This window comes from Dendrobates tinctorius, unplaced genomic scaffold, assembly GCF_039654945.1.
Source record: "Dendrobates tinctorius isolate UK_male_01 unplaced genomic scaffold, ASM3965494v1 ptg000043l, whole genome shotgun sequence".
Classification (NCBI taxonomy): Eukaryota; Metazoa; Chordata; class Amphibia; order Anura; family Dendrobatidae; genus Dendrobates; species Dendrobates tinctorius.
In genome coordinates this window covers 4,879,159-4,893,562 of record NW_027361711.1, presented here as the reverse complement: position 1 = coordinate 4,893,562, position 14,404 = coordinate 4,879,159, and the positions used below count along the sequence as shown (strand labels likewise).

At 44.1% G+C, this 14,404-nt stretch overlaps 1 long non-coding RNA gene across 1 annotated transcript in view; it reads right to left on the bottom strand.

The window, feature by feature from the left end:
• The window catches only part of LOC141089003 (uncharacterized), a 48,492-nt gene that overhangs the window by 20,624 nt on the left and 13,464 nt on the right, over window positions 1-14,404 (bottom strand). The window contains exon 3 of the long non-coding RNA XR_012232126.1: window positions 692-863. This is a non-coding gene — a long non-coding RNA (uncharacterized lncRNA). The remainder of the gene's footprint in view (window positions 1-691; window positions 864-14,404) is intronic.

The following is a 14,404-nucleotide window of genomic DNA, read 5'->3' as shown; positions in this document are numbered from 1 at the left end:
CAAGGGATGGAAGGCCTCTCATATGAAGAGAGGTTGGAAAAGTTGGGCTTGTTTAGCTTAGAAAAAAGACGCCTCAGAGGGGATCTCATTTACATGTATAAATATCTGTGTGGCCAGTACAAAACACTGGCATATGACTTGTTCCTTCCAAGAACTGTGCTGAGGACTAGGGGGCACTCATTATGGGAGGAAGAAAGGCAATTACGACTGCTAAACAGAAAAGGGTTATTTACAGTTAGAGCAGTCAGACTGTGGAATGCCGACCACAAGAGTTAGTAATGGCAGATATTATAACAGCTTTTAAAATAGGGCTGGATGATTTCCTTGATACACATAGCATTGCTGGTTATAGTTAGATTAGTGACGAAATGTACAGTTGGTGGAGAAAGGTTGAACTTGATGGGTCTTTATTCAACCTATGTAACTATGGTTATGGTTCATCATTTTACTTGATTAGGTTTGCTTAATCAATGAAGATTTTGCAGTTTGTTGGTTTTGATGTTGTTTGAAGATTATTCTTAGCTGAGTGTTAGTAAGGTGTAATCCTCTCAAAAATAATTAAGACACAGACATTAGCCATCTATAGATCGATTATTAATTGAACTTTTAAAAATGCAATACTTACTGTATATTGACACCTTTATTTAATTTAATATCCTATATTTAAAAAGAGAGCGATAACCTTACTCACATGTTAGATCCTTGACAACTTTCATATCACTTGCTATTTTCTTCAAGGAGGATAATAAAGAACAGATGGAAGGGTTTGGAACAAGGCATTTCACAAAGCACTCCAGTTCTTTTTTCTCCTTGCACCAACCACCAGGTCTTGTTTCCATATGATAAATTAGAGAGCCATGGTTCTGCAAACAAATAGTACAAATTCCCATTTGTTAAGTACAAACTATGCTGAAACAATTTAGTAGGATCACACTAAAATACTACATGAAATCTGTAATTTAATATGTAAGAGAATGTTCACAAAAAGTTCTTGACTAGAGAAGAGCGAATATTTCAGTGTTCGGTTTGGTTCACGATTGCTGAATTTGCAATATTCGCCAATTTAATCGTCGATGAAATCGCCGAATATAGACGAACATGCACAGCACAAAAGCTGATGTTTCCCAAGCTGTGTGGAAGCGTGGGAAACACCGACGTAGTGCTTCTGATTGGCCGTGAGATCATCCCCGCTAGTCAGAGACCTGCAGTTCCCACACTGTCAAAAGACAGAGTGAGTGTCACGATACTAGTGGATACAACTGGACACCAGTGGCTAGGTCAAAGAGACTACAGACACAGTGGGTTGTGCAAGCAATATTGTATTAATGATCTGAATGCAATATAGCATATAAGTCCAGATAAATGTTCAGTCAATATGATAAAAGGTAATAGCAGAGCTGATACTCTGCGACACAGCATGCAAAGTCACTGAGCAATGCGGGCACAAGACACAGACTCTTGCAGAGCGGAGGAACACACTAGCTGGCTGGAGTTCTTACTTCAGGTGTAGTCAGGCAGAGGTTCCTGAAGTCAAGTGTTCAGCAATCACTCGGTCAGCAGGCAGGGATCCAGACGTGCAGGTTGGCAGAGGACTCCGCCGTTAAGAGAGGACCAACAGGGATAGTAAGTCCAGGCTTGGGATTGCAGAGGCACAAAGTCCAATACATAATACACAAGCAATGAATCAGAGCAGGTGCTGGCTTTATATACAGCTTTGGCAGGAAGCAAGATGGCCGACGTGGAAACATCAAGATCCATGTTAACTAAGGGCAAGTCTAAGGGCAAGAGAAACAGATTCCAGGACTAGATACTGACATTACTCCCACCTCAAGAACGGCCTCCGGACGACCCTAAACCAGGCTTGCCAGGGTACCTTTGATGGAACTGCTCAATCAGTCGGGAGGCGTTAATATTATCCACGGGTTCCCAGGAATTCTCCTCTGAGGAATAGCCTTGCCATTTAATCAAATACTGCAGTCGATTTCTGTAGATTCTTGAATCCAGAATCCTCTCAACGATGAACTGCTCTTGACCATCCACAAGAACGGGATCGGGAGGAGGAGATGAACGTCCTGGAAAAGGATTTGGTACTACAGTCTTTAGTAGGGAAGTATGAAAGACAGGATGTATCTTCAGTGTTCTTGGGAGTTTTAAGCGACATGCAACAGCACCTACCAGACCACTGATCCTATAAGGACCAATGTACTTCTGTCCCAACTTAGGGGAAGGGATCTTCATCTTTAAATTCTTCGTAGATAACCAGACTAAATCTCCTACCTTAAATGTTGGTGTTGGTTTGCGAAATCTGTCAGCTGCATTCTTGTACCTCTCTTGTGCGGAACCCAAAGTCTCTTTCAGAAGTTCAAGGTTCTGTTGAAGTGAAGAGATCCTGTCGGCAACTGCTGGTAAAGATGTATCTACCGGTAATCTGGGAAGAATGCTAGGGTGATATCCCAGGTTAGCGTAGAATGGTGACTGTTTGGTGGAGGCACTCTGGGAGTTGTTATAAGAGAATTCGGCCAAGGGGAGTAACCTTACCCAATCATCTTGCAAATGGCAAACATAGCAGCGAAGGTATTGCTCTAGTGTTTGGTTGGTACGTTCTGTCTGCCCGTTGGACTGTGGGTGGAAAGCAGAAGATAAGTTAACTTCTATGCCTAATGCTGAACAAAAGCTTCGCCAAAACTTTGAAGTAAATTGAACTCCACGGTCAGAAACAACTTCATCCGGAACCCCGTGCAGGCGAAAGATGTTCTGGATAATTAGGTCAGCAGTGTCCTTCGCAGAGGGTAAACCGGAACAAGGGATGAAATGGGCCGCCTTGGTCAGGCGATCGACCACCACCAAAATCGTACTCTTTCCCTCAGAAAGGGGCAGTTCTACAATAAAGTCCATAGAAATGGATCCCCACGGGCGAGACGGCACCGGCAAAGGCTGTAACAGACCAGTAGGGGAGGCACGTGGAACCTTGAATTTGGCACATACCTCACAAGATGAAACGTACTTCTGGACATCCTTCCGAAAACCTGGCCACCAGAAAAAGCGAGATAAGAATTCTTGAGTCTTCTGAATTCCTCTGTGCCCTGCAACCTTGGAATCATGAACCAATCTCAACACTCTTAACCTCACGGCTTCAGGAATGTAGAGGCGCCGTTCCCGGGTCCAAACTCCATTCCTAAAAAGAAGGCTTACCTCATCAGATAGCTGAGACAGGAAAAGATCAGAGTTGTAAGCTTCTTTGATGACCTGCAGCAAATCTTGATTCTGAATGACTCCTACAAAATTGCAATCAGAAAGTATGGTCTTAGGTGGAGCATCTGGAACAGCGTCAGTGGAGAACATCCGGGATAGAGCATCTGCTTTTCCATTGCGAGAACCTGGTCTATAAGAGATTGTAAAATTGAATTGATTAAGGAAAAGACTCCAGCGGGCCTGCCGTGGGGTCAGGCATCTTGCTGACCTGATGAACTCAAGGTTGCGGTGATCCGTGAGGACCACGATCGGCTGTGAGGCTCCTTGCAGAAGATGTCTCCACTCCTTGAAGGCGGCGATGATAGCCAGTAATTCTTTATTTCCTACATCGTAGTTCTTTTCGGCAGGAGACAGTCGCTTGGAAAGAAAAGCACAAGGATGAAGTAAATTCTTCTCACCTGTTCTTTGGGACAGTATAGCCTCGGTGGCACAGTTTGAGGCATCCACTTCAATAATGAAGGCGAGTTCCGGGTCAGGGTGGATCAGTACTGGTGCTGACGTGAACTTGGTCTTGAGCCGAGAGAATGCTTCTTGGGCTTGAAGGGACCAAATAAATGCTGTCTTCTTTTGTGTCAACCGGGTGATGGGCGAGACGATGTCAGAGAAGTTCTTGATGAAACGTCTGTAGAAGTTAGCAAACCCGATGAAACGTTGGACCTCCTTGACGTTCTTGGGGATTGGCAACTCCTGAATCGCCTTGATCTTGCTGTTATCCATACTCAGACCCTGTGGAGAAATTACATAACCTAAGAATTGAATCTCCGACTTGTGAAGTTCGCATTTCCCCAGCTTGATGTACAGCTGGTGTTCCCTCAACCGCTGTAAGACAGTCTTGACATGTTGCTAATGTTCCTCCATGGAGCTAGAAAAAATCAGAATGTCATCCAAATAGATTACGACAAAAATATCAAGAATGTCTCTGAAAATATAATTTACGAGATGTTGGAACGTTGCTGGGGCATTGCAAAGTCCAAATGGCATGACCAAATACTCAAAGTGTCCATATCGAGACCTAAATGCTGTTTTCCATTCGTCTCCAGGTCTTATACGGACTAGATTGTATGCCCCGCGTAGGTCCAATTTTGAAAAGACCTTGGCCTGACGAACTCTCTCTCGAGAAGCTCCGGAATTAATGGCAGGGGGTAGCGGTTCTTGATGGTTACCTTGTTAATTTCCCGGTAATCAACACAGGGTCTGAGGGATCCATCCTTCTTTTTAACGAAAAAGATGGGTGCACCGGCTGGAGAGGATGAGGGGCGTATAAACCCCTTAGACAGGTTCTCGTCGATATATTCTTTGAGAGTCTTGAGCTCAGGACCGGACAATGGATAAATATTACCAAAAGGAATGGTAGCAGCAGGCAGAAGCTCGATTGGGCAGTCATAAGAGCGGTGTGGTGGTAATTTATCTGCATTCTTTTTATCGCACACGTCCGAAAATTCTTTATAAACTGCCGGTAACTCTAGGTCCGATGATGGGTTGGCCGGAGATGGATCAGTCGATTTCTCAGAAGTTACCTCTTTAGCTGGGAAGCGCAATCTCTTAGTCTCCCAGTCAGTGATGGGATTTTGAGCCTGCAACCAGGGTAAACCCAAGATAATAGGGAAATGTGGAGAGGAAATCAGAAGGAAGGGCAATTTCTCCTGGTGATCATCTCCCATGAGGACCTTCAGTGGTTCAGTCTGCTGGTCTACGGGCCCCGAGGTCAAAGGGGACCCATCCACAGTCTCCATCAGAATTGAAGACACTCTTCTCTGTGATCGGATTCCATATTCCTTAGCAAAAGAAGTGTCCATGAAGTTACCGCTAGCCCCAGAGTCTATCATGGCGGAACTGTTCACCCAACGGGAGTCAATCCAGATCTTAATAGGAAGGTAACAATGTGAATCTTTTTTCTTATTGCAAGGGTATGAAACTGCAGAAGATAGAATAACAGCATTAATGGGTAGTATCGTTTCGGATGTAACAGAGTTCATATCTGAAAAGTCATAATCAGGAGTGGTTGCTGCAATTTCGGGTGGCCCTGATTCGGAAGTCATGGAGTATGATTCAGAGAAGTCGCGTTCTACCACGGCTGCGGTTGTTCTGCGAGAACGATTGGGGCAGTTGATAATAAAATGTCCTGACTTCCCACAGTAAAAACATAAATTCTCCTTGAAGCGAAATTCCTTCCGTTCGTCACTTACTCGACTTCGTAGGGAATTTACCTGCATCGGCTCAGGTGTGGACTCCTGAGGACTTGAGTCCGGAATCTCCTTAGGAAGGAAAGGAAGAAGCGATTTATTGCTGCGGTTCATCTCAGACCACCTTTTTGTTTTCGTTCGGAGATGCGAGCGTCTAGGCGAATACAGTGATTGATGAAATCACCTAGAGCAGTGGGAGCCTCCGCACGTGCAAGCTCGTCCTTGATAGAACTGGACAACCCCTTCTTAAATATAGAGTACTTCGCTGCACTATTCCAGGTGGTGTCCTGAGCCCACCTTCTAAAATCCATAGCATACTCAGTCACTGGGCGTTTACCTTGACGCAAATTCAGCAGGGCCGTCTCAGCTGTAAGGCCACGGTTCGGATCGTCAAACATCTGCCCCATGGTGGCAATAAACATATTGAAGTCATTCAGACATGCATCCTGTGATTCTATCAGAGGGTTTGCCCAGGCAAGGGCCTTATTAGTCAGCAACATGATGATAGTCAATACTTTGGATCGGTCTGTAGGAAACTGTGTGACATGTGCAGCAAAGTATAAACGACACTGGTTCAGAAACCCACGGTACTTGTCTCGGTCGCCACCAAACCTAAATGGTGGTAGTTTGGTGATGGTAGGAACAGAAGCCTGAGATTGTGCCTCCAGAGCCGCAACTCGGCCACGCAATTCCTGAAGGGTCTGACTGAGCACTTGTATATCATATTTAGTCTGCCCCTCTAGGCCTTCTATTCTGCTCTTCCGTGTCTGCACTTCAGCGTGTACAGTGGCAGTGATATTATTTAGCTTCTTAACACGCACTTCTAAAGTCTCTGACCCAGCGGCATCCATTTTTAAGGCTTGTGTATCCTGTCACGATACTAGTGGATACAACTGGACACCAGTGGCTAGGTCAAAGAGACTACAGACACAGTGGGTTGTGCAAGCAATATTGTATTAATGATCTGAATGCAATATAGCATATAAGTCCAGATAAATGTTCAGTCAATATGATAAAAGGTAATAGCAGAGCTGATACTCTGCGACACAGCATGCAAAGTCACTGAGCAATGCGGGCACAAGACACAGACTCTTGCAGAGCGGAGGAACACACTAGCTGGCTGGAGTTCTTACTTCACCGCAGGTGTAGTCAGGCAGAGGTTCCTGAAGTCAAGTGTTCAGCAATCACTCAGTCAGCAGGCAGGGATCCAGACGTGCAGGTTGGCAGAGGACTCCGCCGTTAAGAGAGGACCAACAGGGATAGTAAGTCCAGGCTTGGGACTGCAGAGGCACAAAGTCCAATACATAATACACAAGCAATGAATCAGAGCAGGTGCTGGCTTTATATACAGCTTTGGCAGGAAGCAAGATGGCCGACGTGGAAACATCAAGATCCATGTTAACTAAGGGCAAGTCTAAGGGCAAGAGAAACAGATTCCAGGACTAGATACTGACAGTGAGCCCACAGCTGTGATGGGAGGTATAAAGTTTACCTCCGGTCACTGGTGTCAGCTGATAGGACTACAGGTCCCAACAGCTGACACCTGCTGCCTCTAATAACAGTGAGAGCAGGAGCAGCGGATGAGTGTATTCATCAGCCGTTCCTGCAGTGTAAATAAATAATAAAAAAAAACCTGCATGGTTCCCCTGTATTTTTGATAACCAGCCAGGGAAAACTCACTGCTGGGGCTGCAACCCTCAGCTGTCCGCTTCAGCAAGGTTGGTTATCAAGAACAGAGGGGTCCCCCCAAATGCCGGCTACTCATGTGTTGCATTCAGTAAAATCAAAGTGTGAAAGGTTAGAAAAGAATAGATAGAATACATATATACACATAGAATACATATATATATACTCATGTCAGTGACACACATATATAAGTATGTATATTACATTGATAGAAGAAAAGCTGGTAATTCAACAGCCGCGGTAGTGTAAAATGACAGCAGGAGCCGACAGGATAGAAGAGATGGATTACACACAATGAATACAAATAGAAAAGGTAGATATATAGATGTCAGTGACAAATACAATTAGTACAGTGTGTGTGAAGCTTACTGTACATGTATTTAATTAATACAAGATTATTTTTCTGAAAAAAATGGCGTGGGCTCCCGCGTAATTTTCATACCAGCAGAGGGAAAGCCGATGGCTGGGGGTTGATGTTTATAGCCTGGGAAGAGGGTAATACCCATGGAGCTTCCCAGGCTATTAATATCAGCTCACAGCTGTGTACGTAGCCTTCACTGGCTATTAAAATGGGGGACCCTAAAAAAATGATGTAGTGTCCCCCTATAATTAACAACTAGCAAAGGCTATGCAAACAGCAGCGGGCTGAATTTAATAGCCAAAGAAGGGGCCATGGATACTGCCCCCAGGCTAAAAACATCAGCTCTCAGCCAAACCCGAAAAACACATCTCTAAGATGTGTCAAATCTGGCACTTAGCCTCGCTCTTCCCACTTGCCCTGTAGTGGTGGCAAGTGGGGTAATGGATGGGGGGTTGATGTCACCTTTGTATTATCCGGTGACATCAAGCCCATGGCTTAGTAATGGAGAAGCGTCTATAAGACACCTATCCATTACTAATCCTAAAGTTGTATGGTAAATAAAGACACAGCCAGAATAAAGTCCTTTATTTGAAACTAGCTGAAGAGCCCGGCGTTGCCTGGGCATAGTAACCAACTGTGGTTAGTTATAACCTTATAATTATTATATTGCACATAAAAACATTTCACATCATATATTCAACACTACAGATTTGCAACACAAATTAACGAAACGATTACCCAAGTATTGATAGTATTTTATTTTCAACTCATTCAAGAGCCTTTTGATAAACAACGTGTGTATGTGTATCTAACCCTATCCTGTGTGATAATGTCTGCTGAGCTGTGTATCTAATCCTATTGTGTGTTACTGACTGCTCAGCCATGTATCTAATCCTATCCTGTGTGATACTGACTGCTGAGCAGTGTATCTAATCCTATCCTGTGTGATACCGTCTGCTGAGCCGTGTATCTAACCCCATCCCATGTGATACTGACTGCTGAGCCGTGTACCTAATCCTATCATGTGTGTTACTGACTGCTCAGCTGTGTATCTAATCCTATCCTGTGTGATACTGACTGCTGAGCCATGTATCTAATCCTATTCTGTGTGATACTGTCTGCTGAGCCGTGTATCTAATACTATTCTGTGTGATACTGTGTGCTGAGCTGTGTATCTAATCCTATCCTGTGTGATACTGTCTGCTGAGCCGTGTATCTATTCCTATCCTATGTGATACTGACTGCTGACCTGTGTATCTAATCCTATCCTGTGTGATACTGACTGCTGAGCCGTGTATCTAATCGTATCCTGTGTGATACTGACTGCTGAGCAGTGTATCTAACCCTATCCTGTGTAATACTGACTGCTGAGCAGTGTATCTAATCCTATACTGTGTGATACTGACTGCTGAGCTGTGTATCTAATCCTATCCTGTGTGATACTGACTGCTGAGCCATGTGTTTAATCCTCTCCTGTGTGATACTGACTGCTGAGCTGTGTATCTAATCCTATCCTGTGTGATACTGACTGCTGAGCCGTGTATCTAATCCTATCCTGTGTGATACTGGGCTCCCCCTGCAGTCTGTGTCAGAGGGTGGTCTGTGTTGACACGGTAATAAATTGTGTTATTTCCAGCTTTACAGAAGGACGATCACACCATAGAAATGATAAGAATAATAGGCAAAATTGTTTGGTGATTGGAACGCGCGGGGTTAAAATTTCACCACACAACATAGCCTATGATGCTCTCGGGGTCCAGACGTGTGACTGTGCAAAATTTGGTGGCTGTAGCTGCAACGGTGCAGATGCCAATCCCGGACATACACACATACATACACACAAACATTGAGCTTTATATATTAGATAATACTAAACACAGTTTTTCATTTTTATTTAAACGACTAATTCCAGTGAAGCCCTTAATCTCCTGTAATAAAAGTAAAATAATAAAATATCAATATATCATATCTGTCCATCACTCTGTCCCATGCAGTAATCCATGTCTGGGGGATAAAGAGTTTTCAACCTGGACGGTGCAAAGATGCGACCGTCCAGGCTGAAATCCACTGGTGAATGAGATGCTGCTAGCGCAGCCTCAGTGACTAGCGGTGACGTCACTGAGGCTGCATTCCCAGCTGGGCTGAACCACAGTAACCTCAGTGAGATCCCCGCTAGCACAGTGAGAAAGTCGCATGGTGCAGAAGCGAATTCACCGGGAGTGCACCTTGAAACTTTCTCACAGTCCTAGTGGGGATCTCACCGATGTCACCGCAGTTCAACTTGGATGGGAACACAGCCTCTGTGACGTTACCGCTAGTCACTGAGGCTGCGCTAGCAGCAGTTCAGTCACAAGTGGTTTTCAGCCTGGGCGGCTGCATCTTGGCACCGTCCAGGTTGAAAACTATTTCTCCCCCAGACATGGATTATGGCGTGGGACAGAATGACAGACAGATATGGTATATTAAGAACCGAAAACTAACTAAATCAGTCAGGGATAACAGAAAGAATTTCAATAGGATGGGCAATAATTAGCGTTAATGAAAATGACTCATGAGTCAACTATCCAAGTTTCAAAAGCCAGTCACCAAGATATTATCAAAAATATTAACTGGAGTTGAAAAATAATCCCTGAACAAATAGAGGCCCAAATCAAAATATTGTGGAAATAATTACAAATATTTTATTAATGATAATAAATACATAAAGTGACAACATGCTTAGCATAAATCCAGAGTAGAGCAAGAGGCAGCAGGTCAAGTATATGAGGTGTGGCACAATATATACTACAACATAGGGAGATATGATTTTCCTCATAAAGGATAGATAAATATATATATTGATACCGCAATCACAAATAGATTAATATGTTTTTAAAGATAATATTTATATATATATTGTGGCCCAATATTAATCTAACTGACAAAAGAGGCATATATCTTCCCAAATGTGAGAGGAAGTAAATGTGTACACCTGACAGAGAGCGGGTAGTCTCACAGGGCTCAATTGCATGTGTCCAGCTGCTGAGAGCGGGTAGTCTCACAGGGCTCAATTGCATGTGTCCAGCTGCTTTAAAGCAAGTCAGAGGGAAGTAGTCCCATCTTAATCCAGCCCATAATTCCCGGCTAATGTGCTATGTCAATAATAAAGTTGACACAAATTCGCTAGTCAGTGAGTTACGGTGAGCTGGAGATGGGGAAGGCACACTTCGGTCATGGTGCGACTGGTATGGTATATTGTTGATTTTAATTTTAGGTTTTTTTTACAGGAGATCGAGGGCTTTGCTGGAAAGAGGCAGGGTCATAAGTATGGTTTAACTGAGATTATTAAAGGGGTCTGTGTCATTATTTCAATTAAAGGACAAAATTGAAAGAAGAGGATAGCACTCACTGGTTAAAAAACCTTCTTTATTCCAATACTTTAAAACATCGGCATCGGGAGGATGGGAGCAGGAGTGGAAGGGACAAAAGTAGAAGCGCAACTGCAGCGCGAAACAGCTGTCACCTCTTCCATTCCTGCTCCCATCCTCCCGACGCCGATGTTTTAAAGTATTGGAATAAAGAAGCTTTTTTAACCGGTGTGTGCCGTCCATTTCTTTCAATTTTGGCATTTATTGTGGCTGTTTTCTTTGGAGTGGCACCTCGGCTCACGGAGCATTCATTGCTGTATATATGCCTGCAGCTTAGTTCACGCAACACCTGTGCAATGAGTGGGCTTCCCCACTGTGCGGATTTACACTTCTTTGTAAAGTTGCTCAGTGGTTATCCTGGGTTCGAATCCCACCATGGACAAGATCTGCAAGGAGTTTGTATGTTCTCCCCATGTTTGCGTGGGTTTCCTCCTGGTACTCCGGTTTCCTCCCACATTCCAAAGACATACTGATAGGGAATTTAGATTGTGAGCCCCATTGGGGACAGTGATGATAATGTGTGCAAACTGTAATGCACTGCGGAATATGTTAGAGCTATATAAAAAAATAAAGATTATTATAAAAAAAACTAAAGATTATTAATTAAAGGACTTTATTCTTGATGTGTCTTTATTTACCATATAACTATAAGATTAGTAATGGATAGGTGTCTTATAGATGCCTCTCCATTACTAACTTCAGGGCTTGATGTCATCTGACAAAACAAAGGTGACATCAATCCCACAAATATGAACACCACTTGCCACTGCTACATGGCAAGTGGGAAAAGCAAGTCAAAGTGCCAGAATTGACGCATCTAATAAATGTACTTTTTCTGGGCTGCGTCCTGGTATTTTTAGGCTGAGGGGGTTAATATCCATGACCCCTTACCTCATGCATGGCCCATGGCTGACTGCTGCTGTGTCATTAGTAAATTAGAGGGTCAATTGATGTCACTTTTCATGGTGTTTGCCCCCTAACTTTAGCTATTTGAGAAGCTTTTTGTCACCCCTTATGGTGTTCTGTAGACGTTTGGCTTTGCCTCCCATTGAATTTAATGAGGTTCGGGTGCGTTCGGCGAACATCGGGACATTCGGTGAACCAAACCTTGGAAGGTTCACTCATCCCTAATCATGACTTAGGGTATGTTTACCTAAAATGCGTTGGTGGAATTTTAATTTTATTATCATGATATTTTAACTCATTTCTTTATACTTTTTTACACCGAGAATAAAGTGTTTACCATGATCACGAAGCTGGACTTCCTCTACTTCTTTTGGACTGCTTTATGTCAGGACACAAAACTTTCATCTTCTCCAAGTCACATGAATCTTGCATGTGGGTGAGCTAGTCTTTTTCTTTTTACTGTAATTCTCAGTATGTGCATTAATCTATTTACATACACTGCACAGTACCTCGTCTCCTGTCCTGTATACTCAGTGTAATTCTCAGTATCTGTATTATTTTGCATAAACATACTGCATAGAGATGAGCGACTTTGCCTTTTTTCGGGTCGAGTCGGGTTTCATGAAACGCGACTTTCGCAAAAGTTGGGTCGAACGAAATCGGCCGATTATCGTGAAAAGTCGAAGGCCGACTGAAACACGAAACCCAATGCAAGTCAATGGGGAAGAAAAGTCGGCAGTGAGTGGAGAACAGGAAACACACCTACAGTGCCCATTTTAATGCCAAAAACATCAATTATTATTTAAGCTTGTCAACCTTAATTTACTTTATAATAATAGTTAGGCATTGAAAACTGGGGGTTATTTGGCTAAAGTTGTGGGGGGGTAGGGCTGCCTCCAGATTTTCGTGGGCCCAGGGCCAAAGAGTGTCGATGGGCTCCTTTAACACATGCCACAATTCATGATCCTCTGATACGGCAGAGAAATAGCGGTATAGTACAATGAAAAATACTTCGCTTCTTACATCACATGACTGATATCCATTTTAATTTCTCCAATAGCTCCAAAAACAGACAGTACATTCCTCCATACAGTATTATGGCCACCGCATAGTGCGCTATACAGAGTAATGAGGCCCATATATTTCTCCATACCGAATCATTGGTCCCATATAATGTTCGATACAGTATATGATGAGCTCCACATAATGCTACAGTATATGTTGATCCCAATGGATGAAGCTCTACTGTCTTATGGGGCCAAATAATGCTCCATATATAGTGGGCCCCATTTCTAATGCTCCAGTGTATAATGAGCCTTGTAAATGCTGCTCCAGTGTCTGATGTCCACCTTTGGAATGCTCCAGTGTATGGTGGACCTCATATATCATTCTCCAGAGTATAGTGCTCCCCAAAAATAGCTGTCCCAACCTTTAAAACAATTAAATAAGTCTCCATGCTAGGGAATCCCTGTACTAGTCTGGACTCCTCGTCGTCCCCATCTTCCATCTCTCTGCACTTGGACTGTTTAGGCAGAGGGCGTACAGACGTGATGTCATTGCGCTCTCTGGCCAGAATGTCACTGTCAGGAAATGCGGAAGACATCACGGCGGTGGAGCAGGGAGAGGTAAGTATTTCAACTGTGCAAGTGTTGTGATCCTGAGCAAGCAGGGGGGGCCCCACTCGTTGGCGACGGCACTGGCACAGGGCCCCTCATAGTACGGCAGTGTGTCTGACGGCGGGTGGGCCCTCTCACCGGCAGAGACACTTTTGCGTACTATGAAGGGCCCTGTGCCAGTGCCGTCGCCCATGAGTATGCTCCCCCACCTGCTCAAGGAACCTGCACTTTCATCTGCACCTTCCCCTTTGTTACCGTGTAAGGTGGTATAGTATGCGGGAAGGGGAACCTGAGTTTCATCAGGGTCAGATTCTGGCTCAGTACACTGCGCGGACAATGTAGTGCTCTGAGTGAATGTACCAGCAGAAAAATCTAGCAGTGGCTGTGCATCAGTGCACTCCATGTCCGATTCATCTTGGACTGGGGAATTCACGATTTGACTTGATAACCCAGGCATGGTATGTGAAAAGAGCTCCATGGTGTAATCTGTAGTGTGGCCTGCCGCATCCTTCACTTTTGGCAGGGGTGAAGGACACAAGGAAAGGTGTTGTTCCTGACCAGGAGCCTCCACTGACGACTCAGTGGTTTTATTTTTTGAAACTTCAGAAGAGAAAGCATTAGAGCTGGAGGCTGTGTCAGCAATGTAAGCCAAAACTTGTTCCTGAAGCTCCGGCTTTAAAAGCGGTTTACCTACTCCCAGAAAAGGGAGCCTTCGAGACCTTGTGGAGCCAGACGATGACGCAGGCTCAACACCTCCTGCCTTAGGTGCTATTGTGCTTTTGCCACTACCAGCAGATGCACCACCCCACCACCATCAGTACTAGCTGGTAACCCCCACCCACTTCCATGGCCTCTTCCACCATACTTCCTCATTTTTGGAAAAATATACCCAAAATACCACCAGCTATATGGTACTGTAAAACAAGGTACAAGGTGTATATAGTATTGGGGAGAACTGGAAGTTCCCTAGAGATTTTAGGAGGCTGAACTATT